The sequence below is a fragment of the Taeniopygia guttata genome, chromosome 2, assembly GCF_048771995.1.
Source record: "Taeniopygia guttata chromosome 2, bTaeGut7.mat, whole genome shotgun sequence".
Classification (NCBI taxonomy): Eukaryota; Metazoa; Chordata; class Aves; order Passeriformes; family Estrildidae; genus Taeniopygia; species Taeniopygia guttata.
In genome coordinates, this window is record NC_133026.1 from 25,259,017 (window position 1) to 25,277,653 (window position 18,637).

Sequence of the window (18,637 nt, forward strand, 5' to 3'; positions counted from 1 at the left end):
TAACCATGCATACCACTTAAATATAGCTGACAGTTTTTCAGCAGCAGCACTGTATGAGACTCTGTAGGAAAGAAAAAGGGATGACCTCCCATTTTGAAAGCAAAGGGTGCATCATTTGAGGTAGGAAGGGTGTCATTAACAAGTTTGGAAAATGTCAGTGCTGTACAGAGCAAGTCACCACATAGAAGCAAACAGTGGCAAACTAGGAGGAGGAGAAAGAAAGACGAAGAAAAAAGAAACTGCTGGCTGAAATATGGACTCAAATTATTGTTTTCAAAATAATAAGCTAGTGATCAATTCAGTACACGGGAGACGGAAGGATTTAGCACAGAGATGAGAACAAATACTGACTTGTGGACATAAAGCCAACTCCCAACTTGCATTCTGAGAAAAATCTTATGTAAGCTGAGCTCAGCACCTACAGGACTTCAAGCAATTCCAGGGAAAACCAATCTCTCTGTGCACATACAAACTCTTTCTTTTCTCAAACACCCAAAAATGCAGTCATCTTGCTCTTGTCAAGAAAACGTGGTGCTGCTACTGTGGTATCTAGCAAAACCTTTATCCCCTGTGACACATCAGCTGCATATTCACTGTCTTTATATTCTCCTACGTCTGAGTCAAATTCATTAAATCATGCAGTCATTGAGACTATGTGTGAGCTATTCCTGTTTAACAAATCCCACAGTCAGGCAGCTGTGCGCATGGGCAATGGCAGAATGCCACTACACTCCCACAACGGGAAAAGCATCTATTTTTAAAATGTGTGAGATTAAAAACTCTGAATTGTAATTTTTGGTAGCATTCTTATTTATAAGCTTTTCAAGTACAATGAGTGTAATTGGAAAATAATAATCCATATTGAAAAAATACCTGATGAAACAATTTGAAACCCTTCTAAAATAATTGTCTTCATAGATGTATATACCGACATGCTCACACATCTATAATATAAATGTATAAATAAAAGCATAGCTACAGCTCACATTAAAGGCATATGTGGCAAAGACTCTGGCTTCTTCTGAAGTCCTTAGTCACTTGTAAAAATTTTTTTCATGTACCTTGAGTGTAATAAAGGTGTTTTTTAAACAGAAGGAATATCTTTACAAAGCCCATAAGGGCACAGCAAATAGGCAACTCATCCAAATATACTGAATAGCCAAAAAGTAATATCTCTGACACTAAGTTCAGTTCACAGTTTGGAAATCCCCTGAATTAGAGAGGTAGAATGTTTTTTAAGGCCACCATTTCTCTTTCAGAGTCAATACAGCTGTGGTGAAGCTTGTAACTCAAATTTGTTCCTGAAATATCCTGGAATGCAAAAACAGGAGGCTGGATGAGTGGCTGCAGTGTTTACTCAGAGCACTGCTATACCAGCACTAACCCAAGTCATGAGTGTACTTGTGTGTGCTGTTTGCAGCTGAGTGTACAGGCACCTTCAGCCCTGAATGGGGCAGTGTCAGGCAGTGAGGTCTCTGTTAATGAGAAGCTCATACAATTGTGTTCTACAGAAGATAACTAGCAAGAAAAATCTTAATATGCCTTGAAAAATAGGCTCTGGCTGACTAGGAGTAGAAATACTGAGCTTTCCCATTTTGGCATGCCCTATAAACTACAGCTGGCTGTGCAACATTAATGAGCTTTCATTTTCACGTGCTCAGTTGAATACAGGCTTAGTAATGCTGCAAGGCCATGTCCAAGGTAGGGCACCCACTGGACACAGGAGCTCTGCATCTCTTTGTCCTACTACTGCCACCTAGGGCAGGATTCAAGTGCCTAAACCTGGTGCCGGAGAAATGGCCTGAGGTAACCAAGAGATTTGCCTAAGGCATGCAGGAAATCTGCAGCAGGTTTCTAGTACTAATGGCTGTCTCTGCTGGGCCAAAGCGGCGTTTTGCAACTGAGGGAAGGGGAACCTAGGGGCAGAAGCCAAATCTTAGAGAGAGTTTGCAGTTAGTTTGCTCCTATCCCTTGCAGTGCCAATGTCTGACTGCTTTCTGCTCTGCAGGACCCTGCAGCCAGTACATGCTGGTGTGTCCTTGGCAGCCCCCAGTTCAAGGCCTCAGGCACTTCCCTCTGGTGGAGCCAAGGGATCTGGCTAGAGACAAGCAGAGTCCAGACTTGCGCAAGAACATGCCATCAGCTATGTGAGAAAAGAAGGGAAGTAATTTCTGGGGCTTATCCAGGGGAAGTTAGCCTTTCTGTAGATGAGATACATATCATCTTGCAGCAGATTGGTGAGAACCAAAAACAAATAGCTTTTTTCAGACATAAAAGCTATTGGTGCACTGGGATTCTAATATGGGATTGGTGCCCTGTGGTGGCAGAATGCCCTCTTCTTGGTGGTGACAGAAGGGGTGGCACATCTGTGTGGCACATCCTGCAGATGGGAGGCCTGAGTTCCGTGACCATACCAGAGAAAGTGAACAAAAATGCTATGTCTGGGAGCAAAGACTCTGTAAGGGCATGGAGCATGTGCTGTCCCAGGAGATGTGTGCTGCTGGGTGGAGGTGGCTCTAGCAGGGAGGCCTGGAGCCATAGGATCGGGAGCTTTTGTGTGCAAGGATGAACAGTAGCATTAATCAGTGAGGATATCTCTGCCTCCTGTAACTCTCTCTGTGTGGGGCTGCTTTTATCATCTTTGCTGTGGATATATAGCTGGGGAATATGTCCTTAACTGTGCTCTGGGGATCCAGATCAGACACAAGCCTCCTTCCCTTGTAATCAGTGCTGCAACCAGTTTTGGGTTGCATGGAGCTAAGCTCCTGTTTAAGCTTAATCTAACAAAGTGCTGTTAGCTCATGCTAGCTGGGAAAGCCTGCAAGTTTGGATGGAAGTAGTGAATTCCCTGATAATAATTTTCTTTTCTAAGAAAAGAAAAGAAAAACCAAAGTTAATGTTGCAGTTGTTCCTGGAGCAATGAGAACTGAGATGCTAGCAGGTATCTGCCAAGAACAAATTCAGAGTAATAATTGGTAAGTGGAAAGAATGCTCATCAGAGGAATATCTTGGATATGCAGATGAAATATGGTCTTCATGTAATGTTTCTGCATAAAGAAAATATTTCTGAAAATCAAAAATTTTAAGTGGGAAAATACTACAACACTCTTGCAAATTATGGGAATTAAATTATTCTCTTGGCATACGAGTGGATATATATCATTCTATAAGGGTGTATATTAATTTGAAATAGCAACCCCCAAGTCCACTGGCTGCAACAATGCTGTGATCTATGTGTGGTGCACTTGATGACACAAAACACTTCTTCTCTGTGTGGGAAGGACTAGTTAAAACACTCTGTTATGTATTCCCCCGGAGCTGTGACTGAGATATCCGTGTTGATATGCAGAAACTGCTTTCCCAGGCAAGTGTGCTCCTGTGTGCTTTCTATCAGCAGCCAAAAAATGGCGCACCAAAGCAGCATCAGATTGTGAGTGTGAGGTTCAATAAGCAATCCCAAGAGCATGGGGTGAGTCAGTATGCCTGTGAAATGCAGTTACCTCTGATGCTGCCTCTACTGCCTCTGCTCCACCGCCTCTGATACTGGCTCTAACCCAGAACTGCCTCTTTCCCAAAACTACAACTTGAGAAGCTCACAGTTAACAGAAGGATTGTTATGGATTAAAAATAGAAAAGTAGGACTGATGCTCCATGCTGCCTTTCAGCTTCAACAGGTGCTCCAGCCAATGCTGGAGGGATGTATGGTCAGAAGGTAGTGGGATGCAGGAGAATGTACGTAGGTGGTTTTGAAAGAAGTCAACATGAGTTAGCTTATTTGGATAAAAGTCTTGTTTCTGAATGAAGCCTTTGACAGCCTTCTTAGCCTGGAATAATCTTAAAGAAACCCAGAAAAGATTTTTCACTAGAAGCAAAATCTCATCTCATTCAAAGCCAGGGATTCACAAGAAGGAAGATGTGCCCCAGAAGGTGTTATAAGCCATAGCAGAGCATAGCAATTGTTCTGAACTATTTAACACTAAAGGAGCCACCAGGTTTAAGCCCTGTATGAAAGGGCAGTAAATAATGTAACCAATATAAATAAAATGAGCATAAATTTATTTATAAATAATGTTTGTGTGGTGCCTTAACAAGTTCACAGTGGTTACCAGACAAATAAAACTGATTTGGTTTCAGCCTGGGAGTTGTTTCTACTAGACAGAGCACACAGCATTAAAACATGAGTTGGTAGGGGGCTGGGAGAGACAGAGATTTCGACAGACTCAGGGAGTAGTGGTAGCATTATTCCCCCTATCTAACACAATCAGCTGTGCCCTCCAAAATAATAATCCAGGAAAATTTTAAGGCTATAGGGCATCTAAGGCTGTCTGTGTAACTTCCATTTCAGAGAAAATAAAATAGCCAAGTGTCCTTATGACTGCAAAGCTGGTAGGTCAAACTGGAGTACAGCAGAGAATTTTAAAATAAAGAGAAGATAACACTTTGGGGTAAAAAATCAAATTTATTTTCTTTTATTCCTATTAAGCAGAATCCCATTGAAACAAAATTTTCCAATATGTAAAACAGTTTCCAATACATCTTCCTGAAAACACACCCCTTAATGTATTTTATTGCCTAAAATCTCATAGAATCCTTTACAAGCCTTAAGGCCTACATTATTGTCCAAAGGAAGGCTGAAGAAAAAAAGTTATTTTATTTTAAAGGAAAATCAAATACTCATAAATTGATTTAACATCCTGGGCATGACAGAGTATCTGAATAGATGGAGCTCTTGTTTGGGAAGGAAAAAAATCTGCACATAAAACCAAAAATAAAGAGGGAGGTTTTCTAAGAAAGTGATTTGTGAAAAATATGTGTCAAGAAAGTATTCTTAAAATCATACTCAGATGCTCTCTTTCAGATTCTGCTTTAGAATCTGGTTTTGGTACTGTGTTTTTTTCTGCACAGTGCTTTCACACAGAGCTTTCATTTATGCATATTGCTAGCTATACCAAAATATAAATATATTGAAATGGCTGCAAGGGTAAAAATATATACCAGGAACTAAGGAGTAAATAAAGATATTGCAGCCATATCAACATTATCTGAAGCTCAAGTATTGTGCATACAGAAATTTGCTAAACAAAATCACTTAAAAAAAAAACTTGAGCAACTGAAGGTTAAAAAGAGCAGCTCAGGTAAATGTCTGAAGAACCTAAATTGTCCTTACAGACATTCCATGCAATCAGCATACTATTAAAACATTTTAGTACCAATCACTTCTGCTTCAGTGACTTTGTTTTCTAAAGATATTGTCCTTTAATAAAATGATTCACCTTCCTGGTGCACTTACTGTGACATAAGTGTTGTTTCCTCTTTGTGTTTAGCAATATAGAATTGTAAACAAGTAACAAATCCGTATTTCTTTATTCCTCAAATATAACCTGCCCAGGAATCTGGTATACGAAGCCCTTCACAACAAACATGATAATTAAATTTTACTTCAATATAGCCTCTTTGGAATCTAATGGTGTCTTAATAGTTTGGGAAGGGAAGTAACAGAAGCTCAATTGTTTTAGGAGAAAAACCCACCCACAATGTCTTATTTTTAGTGAACCTATTTTTAGCATTCTAAATTTAGCATTAGAATAACAAAGTAGTAAACCAAGGTCCTAGACTACTTCATTATCTCAGTTATTAGCTTGACAGCCTAAGTGACTCGATTAAACATCAATGACAGAAGAGATGAAGAGTTTAAAGGTCAATAAATATGGTGATAGGAATCCTTCAAAGTAACCTTTTGCTACAGACTTCTGGGGTTTAAATGTTGACAAGCTAATTATTCCTCTTCCCTAATTTAGCAAGCAGTTCTTGATCAGCTGGTCAGTGAACAGCTGATCTCAATTGCACATTTTTAACTTTGTAGAGGTCTAACCCAACCTAAATTATACATGGAAACAGCAGAAATGAAAGCCAGATCCCAAGTAGTCGCTGTTCTTAATTGTACTGCTTTTGGAGAAAAATCTATTCCCAAGTTTTAAAACTAATTGAGCCAAATTCTCATTCACAGTCACATTGGAATGAGCCACCTCACTCATGTCTGTCCAGGTGGATGAGTCTTCAGAGGACAAATCTTCAATAGGGAAGTGTCAAAAGAAACAGACTATAATATTTTTGGTTGCTTTCTCAACCTCTTAATCTCTCACAACCTCTCAGTTTTCCCCATTGAGTGGGGATCTCAACAATTACCCTGAAAGATATAATCTAAATCCTCTATGAATTCAGAGGACTGCAGGTAGAAGAGGGCAGATAAAGGTAGCTCCACTGCCACCATGGTCAATGCATAACATATTCATCGACCAGGTAGGAAATGCTTATCCTCAGGGCATCCTGCTTTGGCTGTGGTGTGCCAAAGAAATGGCCAGGGTGGAAGAAATCTCCCAGTCCTCTTGTTCCTTTCCTGTCAGGAAAGGATTTGAAGAAAATCCTAAAAGCTTTCACAGGAAGCAAGAAGCTCCTTCAGTTCCTCACTAGCCTGTTATTAACACTGTTTGTCTCCTATTCCTGCCATTAATGACCTTGCAACTACCAGTATCAAAATGCAGGGTATTCTCTCATATAGATGTATGTCCTGTGGTGGCTTTTCAATAGCTCTGCTGGCCATTTGTGCTAGCTGCCCCTCTTTTATATAAAGGGAATTTGAGATTATGTTTACATACAAATACAGATAAAAAGTAGAAAATCAGGGAGTCATAAAAAGAATATGAGCCACATGCAGCAAAAAAAGCATTTTACATCAATTTCTCTAAAGCTTTAAGGCTACATGAGGGTTGGTAAGCACAGGGGAAATAGAAAAGCAAATACACTGGGCAGAGCAGGAAACGACATTGAAGCATTGACAGAAGTAAAGGGATCCTGGGGATGCAAGGATAAAGCAGTGCAGGGGATAACATAAAAAAATAAAGCAAACACTGGATAAAAAGACTCCGTAAGGAAAGAGATCACAAAACTTTCACCCCAGTTTCAGCTAGTAGTATTCTTTTGCTCTTTGCAGTTTCTTTTCAAATGCTTCAGTGTTTTGTCTGACCCTGGCTGCTTTGTGGCCCACTTCCACCATGCCTGTAGGTAGTGGCTTAGATGGAAGAGCTTCCAGCTGAGTACTACAAGGGAGAATCAAGCTAGAAAATGGCATATGTGCATGATGAGAATATTCCAAAGAAGAGACTAGCCCAAATAAAAGAAAAAATTGGGTGTTAGTTTCACTGAAAGGCTTCCACTGAAAAGTCCCTGCTTTACTGGGACTGCTGAAAATTACATCTGAGTGGAGAAAGCACTATATTAGGCTTTGATAGCTTTGTGATAAAAAAAAAAATTGTTGATAAACTGCACTGCATCATCATGAGTTCTTCCTTTAATTAGTTAAAACATGCATTAATCAGATTTGAATGCAGTAAAATTAATATATGGCTGGAGACTGGTGGGTTTTCCACATTTTTCAGCCTACTCTGTTACTGAAAATCTAACTCTCAGATATCATGTGTTTGTTCTAAAATCGATACAGCAATAATCTAGTGCTCGGAGGTGTATGTATATCTAAGCATTTTCTTAGGTATTATATACTCAATCTCTATCCCATGGAAGGAACACAGAGATGTCTGAGTGCTCACAGGTGGCAATATTTCTCCACTCACAACCAGCGAGTCCCAAAGGACAAGAAAGCAAAATTTGCCCAGTACAGGGAACATCAAACACAGAAAAACAGAAATGTGGTAGTAAATTGGAGCAATACTTCTGATCTCCCCACCCTTGCCTCCTGGCTATGGACAGCTGATGATGCTTCTACACAGCTGGACTGCAGCTCCTTGTCTGGGCCTGGTTGTTAGTTCACATTGACTCTGTCCATGCTAATAAATTAAATAGCCCTGAAGAATGTTTCCAGGCACTAGAAATCAATCATTCAGCCTTTTAAATTGTCCAGGGGGTACTGACAGTTTAATGGCATGGACACAAGCCATCCCATGCCAGTCACCCTCAGAACCAGAAAAGCCCTGGGCACATTGACGCTGCCCCTTGCCCCCCTTGTCAGGCTGAAGCCAAACTTGTTATAGTCATGGTGTGGAGTCTGAGGATAGAAGTTGTCCCAGACGCTCATGTTGAACTCTGCAGATCAAGCCCATGCTGTCTGGAGTTATCTGAGCCACTCTAGTGGTGTCTTGTTTACCCAAATTGGGACATTAAGGGTCAAAACTGGTGTCAGGAGATCACAGAAGACCCCAGCTTCTCAGTAACAGGTACCAGCTCTCCAGCCTCTTAATCTTTCACAGCACTTGCAGCCCCATTCACACATGTATTTACTACCACATTAGTGTGAAGAGACTGCTCTGCACACGTAATGTCTCAGTGGGATGTTCTTGACATTCTACTAGCCAGGAATGAGGAGCCGTGGCTGGAATGGCTGCACTCCATCACCTGCATCTGCTCCCTGTGTCCTGCTTCATCTCTAAACCTCAGACTCAAATTTTTAGGAAACTGAAATGATCCTGTATTAGAGTAAGAAATTATATCTCATACAAAATGTAAGAAAAAGGGCATACACTGGTGGAATTACCAGTTTACTGAGGAGTATTTGATAGGGATCCTCTTTCGTTCTCATATGAGGAAAATTCTGCTTTGTTGACTGTCCTAAACCCCAATGAAACTCTGATCAACAAACCTACCTAAGTAAATGAAAATGTATTAATAAGAAGACCTCCCTGAACATAAAGGTCATTGTACTCATCTTTAGCAGTGCTCAGACATGCAGATGTGCAAATCTACTTTATGAGAAAGAATTTTTGTCCACATTTAGCTACCCCATGGAGAGGGAAGTAATACAGTGACCCTCACTATCATGTGTGCCTCTTTTTGCCATATAACCTGGTGCACTTGTGTTCAGATTAGAGCCCAGCTCACTGCATATAGGCTTGACCTCTATATTGCAGCTTCTTAGGTACAGGATATGAGTCAGAAATCTGTAGCAGCATCATTTTAGTGCTGTTTATTTGTTTTGCTCAAATATCAACCGCTGTTTTATTTCTTTCCTCTCCTTGGCCATTCAACCACTGCTGTGATTCCTGTAAGTGCATTATCATGACTTTTACAGCACAGCGGGCAAACAGTTTTTCTCAAACTGATTTCTCCTTCCACCTGGATGTATGTTAAATACACAGCCAAAGGGGACTTCCCCCAGCAAAAAGATATTTCTGATCTCCATTTCTAATCTCAGATGCCTAAATTTAGTCCCCAGACACTTTATAAAGTGTTTAACTGAAAACTGAGATGGGAGCAGCAGCATTGGCAGAAGCTTAGCTCCTGTTGATACTGTAATTATTTTTACTGATCATTTCATTCACACGTGGTCTGCCCTCAAGGACAGAACTACTATTTACCTGGCAAAGATGGGGAAAATGGAGCATACATCAGCATCATTTTCAGAAAGCAGCTGAATAAGAAAAATCCCAACTGATTCAACTAAACTCAGTAAGCCTGATAAACATGGTGAGTAAAACTACTCACTGATAGTAACTTCTGTCACTTTTGCAAGAGAAAAGAATACTTTTTTGCTGACATAACCACTCAGCACCATAAATCACAAGTCTCTAAGAGTTAAAAAAATAATTTAAAAGGGACCTCCCCACAGACAGATTTTTTTCAGAAATAATATAATTTGTGGAATAACAGGCCAAGTTTAAAAATAATCAAATCCATTGCAAAAGAGATGTGCATCATTTTTTTATTCTATAGTGGTTTTGGAAGCTGGTATTTTGTAGGCAACAAATCCATTGTTGTTTTGACAACATATGGACATATAAAGTGTAGGCACTGTTGCATTATTTAAAGTAGTAAATTGACTCTTACTTTTTGGTTTGAAGGGTAATTGTAAGCCAAACTCTTCTTGAGGTCTCACTGAGAATCAGTTAATCAGACTGTGTTTTGCCTACTGGAAGACCATGGAAACTTTCAAGCAAAATATTGCCTCATTCTCAAGCCTGGATGTAAAAAAATTATTCAATTTAGCTGTCTTTATTAAAACAAAAACTCTGTCCGTTTTCTTCAAGAGGAGCATATGCAGCTGTACTAAGAGTGACTAAAATTTTATTTGACAACCAATAAGTAATTAGTAAATTAAAGCTTGTTTGTTTTGATGTCTGATTTATTTGAGTGACATCAGGATTTTCACTCTAAACTCTTTCTATTTAAATTCATCACCCACTGGATTTTGTTCTTTTAAGTTTTTTCCTCTGGAACACAGCTCTGCTTCCTCCAGCTCCAGAAGACCAGCAGATGTTAATCAGATCTTAGTGGTTTTTTATAATTTCTTGAAGAAATCTTGTATTGTCAGTTTGCTTAACCCTAAAGCCTTCAATGCAAACCCTGACTACAATATGTCAAGGGAAAGTCTACTTATGGAGGAAGTAAAGTTACATAATCTTATTTTCAATTACATTTCATTTAGGGCATATTCTCATCATCACCCACTATTAAATACAAAGATTCTTGACAAGGAACTCCTTGAGGAAAACATGTCATGTTTAAGGATATATAGCACACATGCTTTGCAAAGGACCAGAAACCTTGTTTAAAAATCCTAACAGCTCAATGCTTCAATTATTCTGGGTGGAGCTTCTGCAAATCCAACCCATACAGCTCCCATTAGGGAAAGTCTGGTACAATCCCCTTGTCAGTGTACCATGCTTTCATGTCATGTGTTAGTGGCCTCTTTAAGGTGGACATTCACAAGACAAATTTCCTGCTAAGAGATGGACATGTTATATTCAAGATTAAAGGAATATAAAGAGCTCTTCAGAAAATCCCTGTTTTTGATGTTTAAATATTAGAGGCAAATTTAGTCCCTAGTGCAGGGCAGGGAGCTGTTGCTAGGGTGAACTTTATATAGTTAATTTTTGCTTTACAGAAATGCACCCTTTCACATGGGGCAATGAAAACTGTGCTAAATGGACCTATCTAAGAGCTGTCACCTTGTAATTAAAAAGAAACTCAGCTTCCTTGAAGGAAGTGTGATCTCAGAAAATGCCTGCCAAAACTGATAACACGTGTGACTGCTGGATAGGTCACATTGTTATCATAGGCAGGTTGGTGTCACACTTTCTGCAGAACAGGAGCCTTGAGGAAGAAGGTCTGGAAAAGGAAATAGCTTTCAGCCATCTCCCTCTGTGCTCTGCTGAGGGAGCCAGCAAGGGGCACCTGGGCCTGGGGAAAGGGGGTGGAAACTGATGGCTTTAAAGCCAAAATGAAACATGTATAAATTAAGATTTTAAAGCATTTAGGATTAAATTATTTTCTAGTAGAAGATTATTGGTGTTTGAAGTTAGTAGAAGTTTATTCTCTAGTAGAAGTTTGTGGAGTTATGCCCTGGATGATTCGGGTTCTCTGGCATGAGAAATGAATACTGCCTGACTTTAAATAGAGCATGAGCTGTTTGCAGTTGAGCCAGGCTTGTTTCCTCATGGAAAAAAATTTCCTTGCAAACTTTGTACCCCATGATTTTGTGTCCTTATAAATGGGCTGCCTGAATAAAACAAAAAGTAGCAGGGTACCATGCTGTGTGTACATGTCAGGCAGACTTATTTAAAAGTCCTAACTTATGAGCTGGTTTTTTCCAAGGCCATAGATTTTCATTAGCTATTTGCTGTGTTAATAAGAGACAACCACAGCAACAAGTGGTACAAATGTTTGCTTTGAAACACAGAGCACCTCTTAAACCAACAGAACTGGCAATAAATGGTGTGTGTATAGTCACTCATTTGGCAAAGGTAGAAGCTCAAATTATGTCTTACGGCCAGCTGACATATACCCTGACTAAATTCATCCCTGGGGTAACACCACCAGCTTCAGAGGGGCTACTCAGGGAATGAATTTGCAATTTTTCTTTTAACACCACTTCATTCCAAGCATATTTATTTTTCATGGGCTATTCAATATGGTCCAGTTGATACTTCCAGAGAAACAGGACTGCAATGACCTATGTATTGTTTCTGGTTCTTTCTTTGTGCCTTTGTCGCAATTATTATTTCTAATGTGTGGTTATTAGATCCACACACTTTTTGTGGAGCTGAACTGATTTTCTTATCTTTTTACTCCACCAAAAAAATCAGGCTTTTACTTCCTTAAAGACTTCTAAAAATATAATATAAAAAATGCAATACATTAACATTAAAAGAATAATAAGTTAGCCTGAGGAATGCAGAATTAATTCAGCAGAATTAATTCAATCTGGTCTCCTGTTGGATTTTGCTCAGATTGAGGTAGCTGGCCCTTCTCCTCATCTACATGGTGTCAGAGGATACAGATGAGAACAGTAGGCAATTCCCCAATGCTTTTACCTTCTTGCTGCAAAAAGTTGGACACATCTTAGCAAGCATGGCAAAGTCCCATCTGGCTAAATCCTCCCTCATTCATTTTTTGATGTTGGCTCAGACAGAAAATGTACACATATAAACCTGAATATACAAATATAACCTTACTGTGAAGTCCCAGGAGGACATTTATTTATGCGCTACCATTTTTTGACCATATTTTGCTGGGAGTCAGTACATAATACAGCTGCTTATGAGCAAGGAGCAATTTGGTGAGCTAGGGCTGTTAGGAGATGGCTACTGAGAGCCCAGACATGGGAGAAGAGGCCTCTCTGCACCTCTGCAGATGTGATGAGATCAGTGGATCTCCCCTTCAACCAGAGTGGTAAAGGGTGGCAGGAGCTGGATGTTTTCTCTTGTTCACCTATCCTGCAGACTATGTCAAGGAGGTATGCTGCTGACCCAGCCAGAAATAGACCTGCCTGTGAAACCATTGCCACCAGCTGCAGATCCCACCTGAATCTGGAAATCTGGTACCTAGGGATGTAATCAGCACAAACACAGAGACATTGAAATTTCGACCAAGAAACACCCTCCTTTTCTGGGAAGAGCTGCAGCACTCTTCCTTATCTGTGGGTACTTTATCTATTGGGATATTAAAAGGCTTTTTCTGTTGCAATATATAAAGTTGGACTGCTCTTGCATGGAGATGGGTCATTTCTTCGTGCCACACACTCTGTAGCTATAGCTACTGTCACAGCTTTACATCTTACCAGCAAGGTGTTTCTTAAATTCAGCCCTCAGAGTGTGATTGGCAAAGACAAAACCATTAAATTCAATGAAACCAGTTTGAAAATTCTAGACGTAATTTGTGGATTTTAAAATTAAACATTTAAAATTAAAATTAAAAAATTTGCTATCAAAATGGTATAATTTATTTTATTTCTATTACAATTTCATGCATAAAAGCAAAAAGAAAAATAAAATTATCATTTTTTATATATTCAATTCTATATGTTCAGTATATGTGATCTTCATGGTCCTCCTTTCGTCCTAGTGTCATGGTACTCGGTCCAGCATGCTGTGAATACATTTGGGTTTTTTTTTTTCCCTGGGATTTTCTAGTTTTGTAGCTTCAGAACTAACTTTGTCTTGCTGAATTTCTGCCTATTTCCCATCCTTGTGAGGCTGCAGAGTTCAAGTCCTCCCATCCCTCCCTGTTCTGCAGATCCTGGGGAGTTCCCCAGCCATGTCAAAGCTTATTTGCCCCTGCTGAACTGTCTGAGAAGCGAGGGACTGGGGCAGCATGCTGTTCAGGCTGATACACTTGTGTTTTAAAATCCAGGGTAATAAGGAGAGGAAATGTATGGCTTCAGGCTGTCTGCCGGCCATATCCTATGTGAGTTCTCCCTTCAAAAATTATTATGCTCCTTTTTAAAATTAATTCCAAATAAAACACGTTGGCGGATGCCGTTTCTGAAGCACTGGTAGCTGAGTTTTCGCGTTAGTCATGTGGATATGCTACTGGCAAAGGAGACTTTTGCATAACCTGCTGCAAATATATGACAGACAGCTTGTCAGGAAATGCTCAGTATAGGCAATGATTTGGGACTAATTTCATGGATGTTTTCCAGTTTCTATTTTCTCCCCCTGATCCTCTTTTCTCTTTCTCTGAACAAGAGGGCTCCTGAAATTTCCTGCTTAACGTCTTTCACTTTGAATAAAAGATATGCTAAACATACCCCCTGCAGCTGGTCCTGCTGAAATTACTCCTCTGGAGGGACCAGCAGATGATGTTGGTGGATTTGAGAAGGTCCAGGAGGGAGGGGTTAGCCCCCAGCACAGCCCACACTGAAGCCTGCAACCTGAAACACCCCCTGCACCTCTGCTCCCCACCTTCCCCTGGCACACGCGTGTGTGCGCGCACATGCGGAGGCAGCCGGGGACTTTAAGTGAACCCAGATGGCTGGCACACAGGGAGAAGGCATCCTGGAAAAGTGCCCCGGGGTGCTCTGGTTGCTGTCATCTTATTCTACAAACCAAGTGCCTTCAAGATGTCTGTGTTGTTTCTTAATCGGAGATCACTCCCGTTTGGACTCTTAGCCCCTTCCTGTTAGGAAATGTCAGTGAGGCATCAGAGAGATACACAAAGATTGATTTGACTCAAATCAACCATTCCCTTAACTCAGAGGTTGTAGATTATTATCCTTAATAAAGACCACATTGTAATAAAACCCAAATCAGATCCCAATTGAGAGACTGTACTTTCCCTTCTCCTGTGTGTGTACTGTTGTTTGATTGAGTGATTTGATTCTGGTGCAAAAGAAGTTAATTGCCTAAGAGTAATATAAAATGTTGATGAAAAGTGTGAATGTGATGAATTTTGATAACCAGTTTCAATTATTTTTTCTTCTTTATTTTTTTCTGCTTCGGTCGTACCGAACACATGTTTCTTTATTTCTCTATAAAAATATGCAAACAATTACCTGGCTTTGGAGACATAATTACAAAGAGGTTCATCTCTAAAAGGTTATTATTGATTTATAGAGTTCTTTAGTTTAATGGAAGACAGACAGGAATGAAGAGAAACTCTACCTTCCCCACAAATAATGGATGAGATAGAAGGGTAATGTAAGATTAAGAAGTAATTTTTATAAGATACACGAGCTGCTTGTTTTGGAGGGGTGTTTCTTGTACATGCACAGAATCATTCAGAAACCATAACATAGCAAGGCTAATACAGGCATCTGCTCCTGTGAGTGATTCAGCACGATAGCCATATATCACAGGGCTAGATGATAGCGTTATCTGCAGATAACACTAAAGACAAAGTGTGTGGGATAATTGATTACACCAGACCTGATGGATAATTGGTAACACCAGACCTGTTGCTGGATTTTAAAGGAGAGCATAAGTGCATCTAAGAGAAAAATCAGTTAGTTTGTGATTAGGAACTACCAGCCAGAGACTTTGGAGTGGTTTGTAGGGTTTTTTTTTTAAATAGGTGCAAATTTATAAATAAATGTGTGTCAGAAGGCTAGAGCCCAGACCTTCTTCCATCTCACCTTGTACTCTCAGGGAAACATCTCAGTGGCACAGATGGGAATGGGACCATGCCTTGGCAGAGGACACTACCTCCAACAGTCGAGGGTTTGGGCTCTTTTTCATGTAATTTTTTTGTGTGACTTGTGTCTGCATTCTGATGTCATGAGCCTTTCAGGGCAAGGACTGCCATTTTGTCTGGCATGTATCCATGACCAGTAGACTATGGTGGGACACTGGTGGCATCACCTAGTGGCTTAATGGAGGGAGCTGGATGTTGCTTCAGCACTGCCACCCGCTTTCCAACTTGGCTTGTGTACTCATTAATCAGCAAGTCCTGCTAAGAGAGAGACATGGGTGCTACAGCCATGGGCAACAGTAGAGTTGATTCCCTTTTTTCTGTAAGTATTGAGACAAAACAAAGCCTGGTTTGTCTTATTTACCTGTGTGCAGCAACTTAGAATGCTTTTAAACCCACAACCTGGAAAAAAATGTTATATATAAGGTATTGCAAAGTTATTCACCGTTGGCAACTGTTAATGCTGTATATGATTCATCCATTTGGATTTAAACACAATATCTCTGATTCTCATTCACATAACATCCTATGCTTTCCCCTTCCTGCTTCCAGCTGTCAGTTATGCAGCCCACCAAGGCTTTGGGGCTTTTGAGTGGGAGCTTTCTCTTTCCCTGAGAGCCCTTGTGGAGAGAACACTTCTGTTGGCTCTTCTTTATAAATAACTTTACTGAATCTGATAAAACCGTTTGTAAGCAAACATGGTCTGAAGCAATTTTAATGGAGAAACAGATAAAATTGATAGTGCATCATATGCCGTGTGGTTTTAATTGCTCTTGATGGCCATTCAGCTTGCCTTGTTGTTGTTTTTCTGTCTACAACACAGAAATTTTCAGAATCATGGTTTTTTGTCCGGTAGCATTGCAGTCCCCATCTAGCAGCTCTGAGTAGCTCCAATAGAGCCCCAGTGTGGCCACATGAGCCCTGCTGGCACCTCAAGCAGCAGGATGGATCTAGATGGACAAACTGTATTTGATTTTATTAAATCATTTTTATTGTGGATTTGGGTTGCCTGTTAGAAAGATTTTCTCTAACTGCTCTAGATGAACATCTTCCAGCATTCTGTACAAACATAGGTGCAAAGACCTTTTACATTGTCATTTTCTCCTAGTGCACATGTTTAATATCCCTGAGTTTAACCCCCTGTGTAGATATCATTTGTTATATTGTTCTCAGCAGAATAAAAACCTTTCTGCTTTATGCCTTTTGACAACAATAAGGAACTGATGTTGCTGAACATTATCATAATTTAATTTTGGGGCTTGTAATGTAAAAAATAAGAAGTGCAGGATTATGTTTCATTTTATATACAATCTTATAATAAACCATAATATTCTCTTGGCGATTTTGCCATATGAGAAAATAAGACAAGCTGAAGAATTCTTTTCCCTTATGTGTCTATATTGAATTACTGCTTCACACCTGATTATACTAATTTAGTTCCAATTCTCAGATGTATTGGGATTCCAGATCCTTCTCATAAACTAGTAGCTCTGAAGTAATGGTCCATGAATAGTATTTAAGGACTTTGAAAACTTAGAGAATCCAACTTATAGTCACTGAAATAGATATTTAATTTTGTGTTCTGTAGTTCATAAGAATCAGCTGTAAGAAAACAAATATAGAAAACTTAATTGTCCTCAATAGTTCCTAAGATTATTATTTTTGCCAGGTGTACCCTCAGCAGTACCTCAGTATTTTTGCCAGCAGTACCCTCAGGGGTAAAAACATCAGTTACACTATCCAGCAGCAGAAATGGCAACAGGTACTTTTGTTTAAAGCAACCAGAAAGCCTCAGTACCATGACACACTTCCGAGGTATGGGAACTGAGAGTTACCTAACTTCACCTTAATACTGATCTCCAGCTCAGCCTAGGCAAGCCAGCCCTGTCCCCTAGCTTTGATATGCAAAGCTTCTGCAGACAGACCTGGCACATCTTGGTCTGTGAACTCAGTCATATCATACCTCAGTAAAAAATGTCCTGTTTTTTACTATCATGTAAAGCAGGGAAAGTACAGCTGATGGAATGAATGCCTACAGAATCCCTCAGAGGGAAAAGTTACTAACTCCGAGTGGCCCACAGGGTCCTATTTTCTCCAACTAGAGCGGAGCAGTGTTTCCTTTTATTGCACAGCCTTAATAGTGATCATTGATCAGCACAGCCAATGTTATTTAATTTTATTTAGGGCTCATTTTCAAATATGATTGCAGTTACCATATTGTGGCTTACTCATTTTGCATCTCATGATAATAGAGAAAAGTGACACAAAGGATGTGAGTGGTGACACTGTGCAGCTGATGCAGTAAAGTGAATTAACAGCTAATAGCTGGCAGATAGCAGCAGATCAGTTGATTAAACAGATGGCAGAAATCTTGACATTTGCCATCCACAAACTCAGAATATTGCTCTCATCTGTTCTCTAGGAAATACTTCAGAAAACAAAAGTTCTCTTTATGGCTTCAGTCTGCTAAAAAAGCAAACATGAGAAGAAGGCGACCTGCTTCCATCCAGAAATTGAAGAGTTGGTGTTTAGGAAGAGAACAGGAGAAAAAAACAAGATTTTATTTTTGTCAATAAATGGAGAACCTGCAGCTCAGCCCCAACATTCAGAAGAGGCGGCTTCTCCCTGGTCCTTCCTCTAGCGACTGGGTGCTCTAAACTGCAGAAGGAATAATATAGCTGAAAAGAATGACTCAACTATTTAACTCCTTCCTTAAATGGAAACAGTTCAAATGCTTCCTTCATTTGTCTGTCCCAGTGGTGTATGAGAAAAATGGCTTGTGGGCTCTGCCTGGTGCCACAGAGATGAGAGGACGCACATGGCTCGCTGCTCCTCTCTAAGGATCTCTTTGTTCTTCCCAGTCCCTGGGGCACATGTTCCATGTGAGGCAATGACAGTTTTTGTTATCACATAGACGTATCAGTTTCAGTGACAATCAGTCCCTTTTCAAAAAAACATTATTTCTCATGATTGTCTCCCTTTTGGAAAATGTGGCCTTTAAAGCCAAAGTGGGGGTAAAGAAGAGTGGAGAGGAGACAACAAATGTCCTGGCGACACAGAAGTTAAATGGTGTGTTATGGGACAATCAGTCAATTGGCTTGAAAGGGCATAAATCAATATATGTGTATGCAGAAAGAAACACTGGACCTTACATTGTGAAAGAAAGAGGGACCGTTTTGTCCTGCCTGTGCAGGTTAAGCAGATACTGCGAAGGAAACTGCTC

At 40.0% G+C, this 18,637-nt stretch overlaps 1 long non-coding RNA gene across 1 annotated transcript in view; it reads left to right on the top strand.

Annotated features, from left to right (window-relative positions):
• The window catches only part of LOC121469436 (uncharacterized), a 60,657-nt gene that overhangs the window by 27,488 nt on the left and 14,532 nt on the right, over positions 1–18,637 (top strand). The gene's annotated exons all lie outside the window — the stretch shown is intronic.